The sequence below is a fragment of the Lichenostomus cassidix genome, chromosome 2, assembly GCF_008360975.1.
Source record: "Lichenostomus cassidix isolate B80296 chromosome 2, HeHo_3.0, whole genome shotgun sequence".
Taxonomy (NCBI): Eukaryota; Metazoa; Chordata; class Aves; order Passeriformes; family Meliphagidae; genus Lichenostomus; species Lichenostomus cassidix.
Window position 1 is genome coordinate 108,282,729 of NC_139482.1, and position 12,421 is coordinate 108,295,149.

The window sequence follows — 12,421 nt, forward strand, 5'->3', positions numbered from 1 at the left end:
GAATATCTTCACCTGATAGCCGTTTTCAAGCATCCATTCTGCTCTTCCTTCACTTCCCTGTAAGAAAGTCTTTCAAAAGAGGCACAAGGTCTTTAAGCTCTAAGAGCATTCCTTGAAGTGTTGGGACTGATCGGAAACAAAAATAAAGAGCTTTCACTTCACAGAAAACAGATTACTAGAAAAGTGATATGAGACCAGCATGTGCTCAGGCAACTAAGATCTTCCTGCATGCTCAGCTGAAACCTCTGTGCAGTGCAGTGAACACTTATTTCAGTTGCAAGGTCACCACCCACCCCATTCCACACACAAAACCTTAAGGTTTGGCATTGCCTGGTTTTGTAGAAACAGTCCTAATTTCTGATTGTTCAATGTGGGTCTCGCCTGCAGGGTGACAAAACATGGCCAGCTCTAGTTTGTTCTTCCTGATAGATACTTTTGCTGAACATTTTTAAAAGTGTAACATGAGGGAAATTGTCTGGTCCCCTTACGGCAGGGTTCGTGTCCTACTAGGCTCAAAAATATTTTACTGTTAGAAAGTTTATCCTAATGTCTTCCTGATCTATCCAGGATGGCTACCCAAAATAAATTATCCCCTTCCTCTTTGCAACAGCCTTGAATCATAGATAAAATGTTGTTACATTCCACTCCCACTTCTACCTCAGAGCTCAACAACTCCTTCTTCAATATTTTTCATACTTTCCTTTTAGGTGGTATTTTCTTTAAGCTCCTAACCCACTGTTTTTCTTCACTCTACACTTCATCCTTCAGTCTATAGCCTTAAAGTTGTGGCTCTGAACTTTATAAGACATAGCAACATATCTGTGGTTTCTCCTCTCTGCTAATACAACTGGGCACCTCAAGCAGCCAGGGCAGAATAGAGCCTGACCTCTACAAGGAGCTTTCTGGATCACAAACCACACAAAATTGGTATATCAATCAGCTATGGTCTCAGCGAAAGATACTGAATACAGTTTCTCTCAATTCTTAGTACTTCTCTAACCCATCTGTAATTTCTGTGTGACAGCTTGAAAACTCACATTTTGGCCTAATTTATTGCACCTGTATCACCCACCAGAATGACCTGAGATTTCAAGAGAGAGCTGTGCGCAAGCTGCTCTACAAATAATGGGACATAATTCACCTTTAAGACATCTTGATATGGGATGGTGATGTGGTGTGCCAAATTTCAGGTCATCCTTTCTGAACCAGTATCCTAGCGAGACCTTCTTTCAAGAGAAATGTCACGTTATATTGAAGTTTGTTCACAAATATGCTTGTCATAGCTGGGAGTTTTCTCACTTCAAGAAAATGTTTCCATTTTCCTGTTTTTCCCCAACAACCAAGAGGTAGTTATTGTCCACAGACTTCTTTATGTCCTTCCTGGAAAACAAAAAATTAAAAAAGGAATCACAGGACACAAAATGAATTGTCATAGATCTCACACCATCCAGATACACAGAATCATACAGGCAGAAAAAAGCATTTCAGTCCATAATTGAAAATATTTTGAGACATTTGAAATATTTGAGACAACTCTGCACATGGTGAAAAAAGAGTATCTTTAGCAAATATTGCCTGTTCTGAACCACTAAGAAAATCAAAGTGAAAAGGCAGGACTGTGCTTTCTTGTTGTCATACTTCTAAAAAATAACCAGGAATACAGAAAGTTTTTGAAGACACCAGGGAGTAGGAGCTGATGACTCTAGAGGTGCCAAATTTTCCTTTCAGAGTTAGTTGCATTTAGTCAATTTCTCTTCACATTTTATTTTTCACACCACATCCATTCAGTCTCTTTTTGCAGTACAAAATCCTTTTTGTACTGGTGCTGCTCCTTAACAAGGCAAAAATTTGGAAAAAGTTCTGCTCCCTTTTTTATTCTGTTTATGAAAACCTGGAATCCCTCTGCAGTCACTGCTGGCTTTGGAAATGGGTAGTTTTACAGATTTTCCACTCTTTCATCAGAAGTTTTCCCCCCTGTGTTTAACAGAGATCAGTAAAAGTCACAGTGGGTTATAAACATTAGCACCTCATGCCCTGATCCTATTGCCATCCCTCAGGCTGTTTTTTTCCTTCTGTAGCCATAACGTCTCAGGAGTTACTCTGTGATGATTGTACCAGTGAGGCAAAACTCAGCTTCACAGAGAACTTCACTTTGTCTTCTGTTCTTTAGAATTTTTTTTTTTTTTAAAGGGAGGGGCAGGGCAAGCCAACACCCAAATCACCCCTTTTACTAGCAATGCACACACTACACCTAGCTACTTCTGCATGCTGCTGTTCTGTCTCAGGGGCAGAGGATGTTCCTGAAGTGTTGGAGATGAGAAGCACCACAGGGAAACCTAACCACTCTCACCAGGGATCTGGTAAAGTCTCTGTGCAATTGTGAAAAGCATCTCTTGAAGACACCTGCAGAATGCACAAATTAATTATGAAGCAGGCCTAGATCAGTGGTGCACAATCTCAAACCAGATCACAAATGACAGTTCTCTTTAGAAGCTTCATTTTTCTGGCATTTTGCCCACAGAAAGTAATGGCAGACATAAAATAGTGGAGTGCAGTTACGAGGAAATTCCTTTTTATAGGAATTCTTTTCTTTACCTTTGATCTTCACTGTGCCTTTTCTCATCTTGTTATGTTTTGGGATGCAGAGACTGCAACCACAGATAATACCAATATATTGTGGAACTCCCCACCTGTAGCTGAGTCACAGCTGCTCTCACACGAAGTCCATCAGCCCTTCAAAGGATTTTGCTCTACACCAAATACTTAAAACATTCCGTTTTCTCCCTCAAGCTCTAACTTAAGTGTTGAAGGATTTCTCTTGTCTTCTTTATTTTGTCCAGCTTCTTAAAAGGACAGGTACAATCTTTTCACCTAACTGCATCATTTCTGCATTTGTCATTGTCCTCAACTGCTTCTCTTAGCTGTCCCTTCTCTACCTTCCTGCCCACCAAATATATTTAGAAGTTTTTTCCAGTTGGTACCCTTTTGTACTTTAAAGACAGGTTTGACGACTATATATCTCTTCAGCCTTTTCCCTCATATTCCTTTGTAAACATTTTTATTGGCTGTAGTATCTTGACATTATAGAACTTACATCAGGTCACAGGAAAAATTATAAGGAGCTCTCCTTCCATGACCTTCCAGCAGGACTGCTATAACAGAGCCCCCAGATCATCTTCATGGCGTTAGGCTTAGTCATTCACTGCCTGAAGAATCTTTTCTGCATGGAGTCTAATTCTCTGTGACTTAAAGGAACATTTCTTATGTCTCATATGACGTTCTGTGAGCCCTGAGGTCTTGCAGGATGTTTGGAAAGCTGCTTCAAGGTTTTTCTCATAAGTGAGAGTTTCTGGAGTTCTGAGAGGCTTTCAAAACATCAGTGAGTCTAGGTAAGGCACCATAAACATGCAGGTGCAGAAACATTACAGGGTGCTAAAGGAACCTGCACAGACCTATATTAAACCATGTAAAATATTTGTGGCTTTAAAATTAATGCTACCTGGATTATATCTCCTCCCTGGTAATTCCATACAATGCTTTCAGGCACATGGTGTAATTCTTAGGGCCGTCCTGGGCAGGGTCAGGAGTTGCACTTTGATGATCCTTGTGGGTCCCTTCCATCTCAGAATATACTGTGATTCTATGATATCTACTCCCTGAAGAATAATTTCCTCAACTTTGGGGAAAAAGGAGGAAGGTGAGGCAAAGAAGTGAATAGCTTAACTTTGGGTTTTCTCTCCTCAACAGATGTCTTTAGCCACTTCAGCTAACTTTGTAAAGAGGTTTCTTTTCATACTCTGCCTTACAGGCTGGTTTATCTCCCAGAATAAATAATTTGCAACTCCCTAACCTAAAGGAAAAATACTGCTCACAGAACATCCTTGCAGCATCCTGAATGTGTGTGAGGTCATGCACACCCTCTATGCTGCAGTCAAAGGCTTTGAAATCCTCTGATGGTGGTTACACACTTTGAACTGACTCCCTGTCTGTAATTTGGTTTAGACCTCTGAAAAAATCTGCCCAAATGTGACACTGATTGTGCACAACTGCTCACATTTCCCACTGTCACACATCTTGCTTCTCTGTGTTGGAAAAGCTTAGTCCACATTGCTCTAAAAAGTGATGTTATCCTTTCACCATATGACTGACTATTAGTGAAAAACTGAAGATGAACTGCAGAAAAAATGTCAAATCCAGCTTTCTATTACCACATGGGAATAAAACCACACTTGCTGATGCTCAAATTTATTTGCATCAGAACTTGTCTGAATTTAATTTCTATTTACCATTCACAAAAAGCGAGTTGAAAACTCACAGCTGAGATGTATTTAATAGCTAAGAAACATTTTTTGTTTCAGGTCAAAGTACAACCGGTTTATGAGGTGCTAAAAAAATGATGAACAAATCCATCTCCTGCATCTTCATTAATCACATCTCAGAACAGTTTCCAGGTGTGGATTTAAAAAACCCTCTACTTAAAATCATCCTTACACTGATTTTTGTACCAAAAAAAAGGAAATATTTTCCTTAAAATTCACATTTTATTCCTATCAAAATATGATAATGAAGCAGAGGTGAATGTAAATCAAAGCCTTCTCACCATACTTCTTCTTTCTCCATTGAGACATGCCTTTATTTTGATTTATTCCAGTTCCTGCAAAGCAAGAAGTCACATAGACTGTTGATGTTACAAGCAAAATTATGGTGTAGTCTACAATTCCCAATATAAGCACATAAAAACTTAAATCTTGTTTTCAATGCACACCTAAAAACTGTTCTATAACAACTAGCCTCCAAAATATTACCAGTCTCTGAATTCACGAGATAGGAGGCAGAGTGGCAACATGTACTGAAACATTCTCTTGCCTCCCAAAAAGTAACACTTTTAAAGAAACTGGGTTTCTTAGGAAGCAGTATAACCTTATTGTCATTTTTGACCTGAAAAATCAGTAGTCAGGAAGTTTGAATTGATTTGCACTGATAATTAAAGTGAAGTAATACTTTGATGGAATGCAAAGAAAAATACTATGAATCCTGAAAGTCACTACCTCCCCTGCTTTTTAACGTGCCCCTCCGTCTTTTGAAGTTCTGTCCCAAACCTTCCTGACTCAGATTTCTATCTGGGCCAAAACACCAATACATCTCCTTCTGTAATTTTTAGGTTTGGTTTGCCAGTTTCATTTTGCTTTTGCAAAAGACAGTTGTCATGAGAAGCAATTTTTGAGAGGTCTGCGATTATCCATCAAAGCCTTCTGACTTGCAGCCTAATATTCTTTAAAGCAGCATAAAGGATAATACAGATTTAATCTCAAAAAAAAAAAAAAACAACCTGGAAAAGCTCTTTATTATAGGACACAGGTCAAATGTATACAAGTGGATTAGCTTCTGAAAAGGTCTATCAGCACATTCTTTGGGTTTTGCCAGAAATAGCCACCAGAGAATATCTGCCCTTACTGGTGTTTCCTGATATTTCTACAGGAATCTGAAGGAGAGGGAAGCTAAGGCTTTCATCCTTATCTCCTTTTCCCATCTAAGTTGACGAATCATGGTCATATCTGTCCTTCTTCCATTCTGATAATGAACTGAGAACAAGCAATTTCAAATAGTAAACCTATAAAACTTACCAGATACTATTTTCCACTCTCTGCTCTTCCTTCTCTTGACCACAGGTGCAATAACTGCTCAGAGTTCTCATTTACCCCACCACTTTGTCTTAGCTCCACTATCAGGACAGGATAAATTTAACTGGGATTAAGTATTTATCTGGATTTTTTCACCCTCTGACCCTTTTTAGTTGACTAGTGACTGTTCTCCTCTCATTTGGGATGGAGTTCATTTTTTCTTAGCAGTGGTGTTTTAGATGTAGACTGAGACTATGGGCTTGGGGATTTTTGAACTTGCTCCTGAAGAAATATGGCAAACTTCAATTAATTTCATAGACACAGACACTGTGTTAAACAGTGGTTTCCAATGTCAAACAACAGTTGGTTTGGGACTACTAATGTGTAAAAGCTGCATTTTGAAATTAAGACGTTGACTGTTTCTCTCCTCAGTCAGGAGCCAGTGCTTTCAGTGCTATCATTTCTCATTTCTGTGTCTTTGGAAATGCTGCACTGATCAATGCATCCATCATACAGGTACTGCATAGGTAACACCAGGCCTGACTGTACAACGATAAACTGCCACACATGACTAAACACCTCTGACAGGAATAATTACCTATTTAACAAACTTAACTGTCTACAGCATCATACAGGATTTTTACTAAGATATTTGATGCCGGGCATTCATAATGAGCAGGACTAACTATACTCGCTGCAGACAATTTTATTTGGTAAACTGCCCTGATTAAGGATGTGGGTAACCTAGTCCTCATTTCATTTAGTCCCCAAAGTGTTGGAATTTAGCAACTTGCTTTCAGTTGCTAAATTACTCCTAAACTCTTCTAGCAAGCAGGAGTTTCTGGACTGCTCTCTCATTTGGCCCTGAGGATGCTGATCTGGGTGTGCTGGTCTCACAGCTCACTCTGGGATTGTTTCATGTGATCAGCAAAAGTGCAGGTGCTTGAGCTCTTGTTTGCATACCCTTTTCCAGAGCTTCCCTGCAATGCAGGGATTCCACAAGGCTGGAATGTTCTGTCATGCTCTCCTCACTCGCACTGAGATATAGAGCACTGAGAGCTCAGGCAGAGCATCAACTCACAGAAAGGTTATTTCAAACCAACACTCTTAAATGTACACTTTTTCATTGTAAAGATTCCATTCAGGACAGAAGGGAAAAAGCCACAAAGCTGCTTCTTCACCACTGCTCCTCATTTTCACCAATACTTGTAGCAGCCAAAGTGAGGATGGTAGCACAGTGAAGGAGGTTTCCTCTATATGTCTGCCCTTCCACTGTCATCCCAATGCACACATTCTTGTTAGTCTTGTGCAAAAGAGCCACACCACTGTGCCATGACCTCCACTGAAAGGGATTTAAACATCCCATGTTTAACTGGAATTCCTCCATGCTAAGGAAATGAACACATTATCAAGGCAACTTTCCTCAGTGTCAAGTTTCACACACTCCGAATCTATACTGTAAAATGCTGAAAATACCTACCAAGTCTTCTGAGAAATTCTAGCCCGTAGCCAGTTGTGTAAAAGACTGAAACCAACTACAATATTGCTTTGGACAAAAGAAAACTTTTCTGAGGACTATGTTCAACATTCGCTCATATTTGCTGAACTCTGACTTGCAGAGTAAAAAAAAAATCTTAGCTGGCAGGAAAAAATGTGGGGACAAGCAACAATAAATTATTCCTCATCTCCTTGCAATCTTCTACAGATCTGTTCCTGAAAAGGTTCTTGATATTTCTTTAAAAGGATACATATTTCTAAGAGGCATTTCAGTAAGTTAATGAAATATTCTGCTCTAATTTGCATCTACAACACAATAAATGAAATCAATAGTGCTTTTAGTGCATCTGAGGATACAAGTCTTCAAGAATGCTTAGCACTCACGTGACCTACAGATGAAGAGAGTGAATTTGAAAGGCAGCCAGAAAGGCAGTGACATCTCCCCTCTGTGGGCTGGAGAATAAAAGCTGTGATCCTTGAGGACAGATGTTAAAGTGAAAAACACTATTAGCTGTGATTCCTGAGCCTTGTCCTCTTAACCTAACTGACATGTTCAATCAGTTCTGTCACAGCAGGAAAACTTTCTGGGATAGTCTTCTCTCGCAGGCCTCCCACTGCTCCTCCCACGCAGAGCCAGAAGTGCTCTGAACTGCCACTGCCCTTTCCTCTCTCCAGCAGCTCCCTTCAGTTGCCTATGGCATTACAATCCAGAGGGATTTTTATAGAGGTTTTTTTTGGTTTTGTTTGTTTTTTAAACTTCTCTCATGGCTGCAGAACTTTTGGTACAAGAGAATAATGTTTTCAAGTATTTTCCTGAGATCATGAAAACTAGCAGTGCATATTACAAAAACCTGACCTTTTCAAAGCATCTCCTGGATGTGAGAGCTTTGGGTTTAGCTGCCACTAAAGTTAATGCAACTAATACAAACCTGGTGTCAGCACCTATTAAAAGTGGAGCCCATGTCCCAAACACACTTTTTTCCCTCCCTCTGGCATGCCCCCAGCAGCATCTGCACTGAGAAGTGGGCAAAGCTGGGTATATCACTGATGCTTTCTTCACAAGGATAGGAAGAAATATTTTGCCTGTGAATTTTAGGAAGTATTTTTTTCTTGGTCAGAAGGGGTTCTTACTTTCTTTACAGACTCCTCAACATACAGAAATACCTCCTTTATCCTAGGACTCCAAAGTAGCTGGGGATCATGGGGCAGCTATTTATAAAGATTATCACTAAGTTATTTTCTTCAGTAAGTAAAAATCTATAGTTAGACTTGTTTCTTTTTTTTTTAAAGTGGAATTTTCATCATTCTGGAGGAAACAGAGTAAGGAACCCCGCCACAAAAATCAGGAGGAGAACACCACATCTATTCTAACTTACAAAGAAGAAAACCCAGAGGAATAACACTTGCAAGCATCAGCTGAATTGATTTATACACTGCAATAGTCTACAAGCAACAGTTTTAAACTGTGTTCATCTTTCCACTTCTTCAGCTACCACTAAGCAATTAGCAGAACTCATTATCCAAGTGACATTTTACAAATTAATGTTTTACTCCTGTAAAGTAGAACTGCTTAGTAAATAAATCTTGAGTTAAATAGGATCAGGAAACATTCAGTGTTTAATCTGCATCTATGGTTTTAAAAACAGAAGTGTTGAGAAAATTATTATCTTCTGTTCCAGCCTAGCTTTTACTCTGTAAGAGTCGTTTTTGCCATGACATCATTAAAGGGTAATTTTGAAAAGACAGCAAATATTAAGATTTTAAGGGACTGAAGAAAAGGCAGTGTGCATATGAAGAAAGACTGAAGTTCCCTCAGTGGATTTCCATTACTGTAGACATCTTTATAATTTAGTATACTCAGAAATAACCCCTTATCTCACTGGAGCAAAAGTGCCACAAGTGAAAAACATCCAGAAGTCTCTACTGCAGCCATTGCAATTCACAGACCTGACCTCTGATACACCTAGGCTGGGTGGCACTTTTGGGGTAGAGAGCTCTATGTCACAGTAGATTCTGAATTAGAAGACAGTCTTTAAAAGTTCTGTCCCCGTTAATCTGACTGTGGCTGTCATTGCACCACGTGGTTCCATTCTCCTCCAGGCAGTCTCACTGGCAGGGGGATGGCTTTTCAGTAAGGCAACTGTACTTACACTTTACAGCTGAAGAATGATGAAAATGTTGATTTTGTGGTTTAGTCAGTGGTGAGAAAACTTAACTTGAGAGCAAGAAGAAAGCTTTGGTATATTACCGAGGTCTAAAGTCAAGTTGTAACATTGCATGGTTATTGTGACCTCAGGCTTCAATAATGAAAACCATCAACAATTTTTTTTAATATATTTTCATTATTCCACTTATACGCTATACAATATCCTCCTTCCCAAGGCATAGGCATTTTTCACTACTCTAGCACTTTGACAGAATTTTTCTCACAATTTAACATAATTATATTTTTATCTTAACAAATGTGCTATACATGTATGTCTCTGTGTTATACAAGGAAAGATTTGACAACAACTCAAAATACAATCTATGCAGTGGGGCCCACACTGGCCATGGGTATCAAGTATTATTTCTGCTGAACAGGAACTGTGTCAGTGAATCCAAACATGAAATTCTTCTGTTTTTATATTGGAACTTCATGCATTTCTTCTGGAGCAGCACACAATTTAGTGACTGCCAAAGAACAGTTACTTTGAACTTCTCTATTCTGCTACTGGACTTGGCAAAACCCAATCACGAAAGTAAAACTAAAGTGCAGCTGAGTTTATGCCTCAAGAAACAGTAGAATTTCCTAATACTAAGAACTTTTCCAAAACATCATGAAATTATACTTAATAGCTTACATGCCTTCCCTGTCCAGAGGGAAGAAATGTAACTCCAGAAGGAGTCCAAAGTTATTTAGTAAATAAAACTGACGTTTTTTAAGGGAAAAGCTGAAGTTTCAAGGCACAGATCACTAGAGCATTTGTCTCTGAACAAAAACTAGTTACAGTCAAAACTGGAAGTGAATTGGTGCTCATTTTTTTGTTAGCTTCAAGTCTTGGATCCTGAGAGTCAGTAACAATTCTCAAAGACCTATGATATGAAGGATAATAAGAATAGTATCATTTGGCATTCTGTTTAAGGACTCAGGGGAAGAGAAACAGATCTCCAGCTCTTCTATTGATAAGTTTCTAAATACAGAACTGACCTCTCCCTACATTATTTTCCCCTCTGCTATTTTTACTTGAATTTTTGAATGATACCCAAAGGAGGGTAAGAGTTGCTGAATCTGTCCTCAGTCAAGTATTAGGTTCTTGATAGAGATAACATTATATTCCTTTTCCCTCCCTATAACAGTCCATATCTTTAAAGCCATTGCAGTGTGTACTCCTTACAGTTATTGCAATTTATCCACAACCTTCCCAGTGCACATCTACTGTGCTTTTCCCAAAAACTACCCAGATTTTTGGGCATCACAGTCACTCTTTGTGATTTTACTTTTCATTTTTTTACATGCTCCCTATCTCATTTATTACTGTAAAAAAATGGGATGAAAAAGTTAAATTATTTTGAGTGGAGTTTTTGGAAGTCTCTTTGAAATCTCGCAAGAGAAATTTCCTTTTATTTAGAAATTTTTTTTTGTTATAAAAATGTAATGGAGAAACCGGTTCAATGTCCTTTTTCTACTTAGAATGTTAATGTTTTATTATTTTGAAATCAAAAACGATAATTTTACTTTTTTTTCTCTCATTTTTGATTCTAAATTTCTCACTGACCCTATGTGTCTAGTCCTACTTGTTTCACTGTACAGACAGTCTTTCCTAGACAATGAATAATTTCAGAAACGCAGCAGCTTTTAAACTTTAGGAAACTGTTTTTAAGTTAAGTGGACCTCAGTGGATTTCTTACTAATGGGTATCAAGCCAGGCTGTGTGACAAAGTTCAACTATCTTCAAACTTCTAAACCTGGAGTTGTAACCAACTCCTGCAGAGAGCACAGGTTTTCACACATGATGAGTATTAGGAGAATATTACCTTAAACCATAGTAGGGATGGACTTTTTATGTAATTTGACAGACACTTTCCTAGTAAGACAGCAATAATTAACTAAAATTGCACCAACCACAAGAGTAAGTAATGGCCATTTTGTTTACAAGTTACACAATTAATACTGCTCTTTCTGCAAACTTTCAGGTATTTATTACTAGTTATGTCATTATTCCATTGCTCAATATTTAGACAGGATTTAAATAATGTAGTTTCAGATAGAAACACTGAGTTTCTGTCACAAGTAATTTAAGTATTATTTTAAGGTTATGATAGATTTCCCTGTTTTGAAGTACAGAAAAGTTTAGGTTACAAGTTAAGACAAGGCAACTAGTTCAGAAAACTCCACAGCTATAGTAGCACAACCACTCCTTCCAAAAAACTTCTAGAATAAAGAACTGTCCTAGTTTCAGCCAGGACAAGCACCCAATATTAAAAATCTAAAAAGAATACTCCATTTAGAATGATTTCTACTATTTTTGAGGAAATATACAGGGACTGCTGCTTGAGACAATTAAAAGCACAATAACTTGCTACGTTATCATAGTAATCTCCTATAGCAATCACAGACTATGACTGACTCTGTAAAACCTTATCACTCCAGATTTGCTTTGCACAAAATAGTCACCTGTCAGTGCAGCATTTCAGCAATTTTTGGCAAAGCAGCCTACAACCACCTGAATTCCCCTAGCAAAGACTGGAGCAATGCATGCCATGAAATATGGAAGGGATAGCAGAATTCACCTCATCTCAGGAACAGGTTTGCTGCTGACAGCTGGAATCAAAAACCTAATTTTATGCCTATAATTATATGGAATTATTTCTGTATTTTAAGTAATACAAGATTAAATTGCTTCCAAATTTCCCAGATTGAAACAGGGCATTTTATTTTTCACCAAACCTCCAGCTTCGCAAGTTTCATGGTTTTTGTTATAAAGGTATCAACAAAGGGAAATTCAGTAGATTCCTAATACAACAAAGATCCCCTAGATCTCATTGTCTTTGAGAGACTTTTCTAGCTATCTCAAAGTAAGATGCAATATTATGATAAGACTCTGAGCTGCAACATTGCTATGACAGAAGCACAAGCATGCCTTTGCAGATATACTTATTTACTCACAGCAAGGTTAGTTTCCATTTCAATAGAAGTGGTTTTCATCATCACTGGGAGTCAACAGAGCGGACAGAGTTTCCCATGTGAGAATCCACTAAGGAGGCAGACTTAGCTCTATCTCCATGCTAGCTCCTCTCTTAAGCAATCTTAGACTAAAATT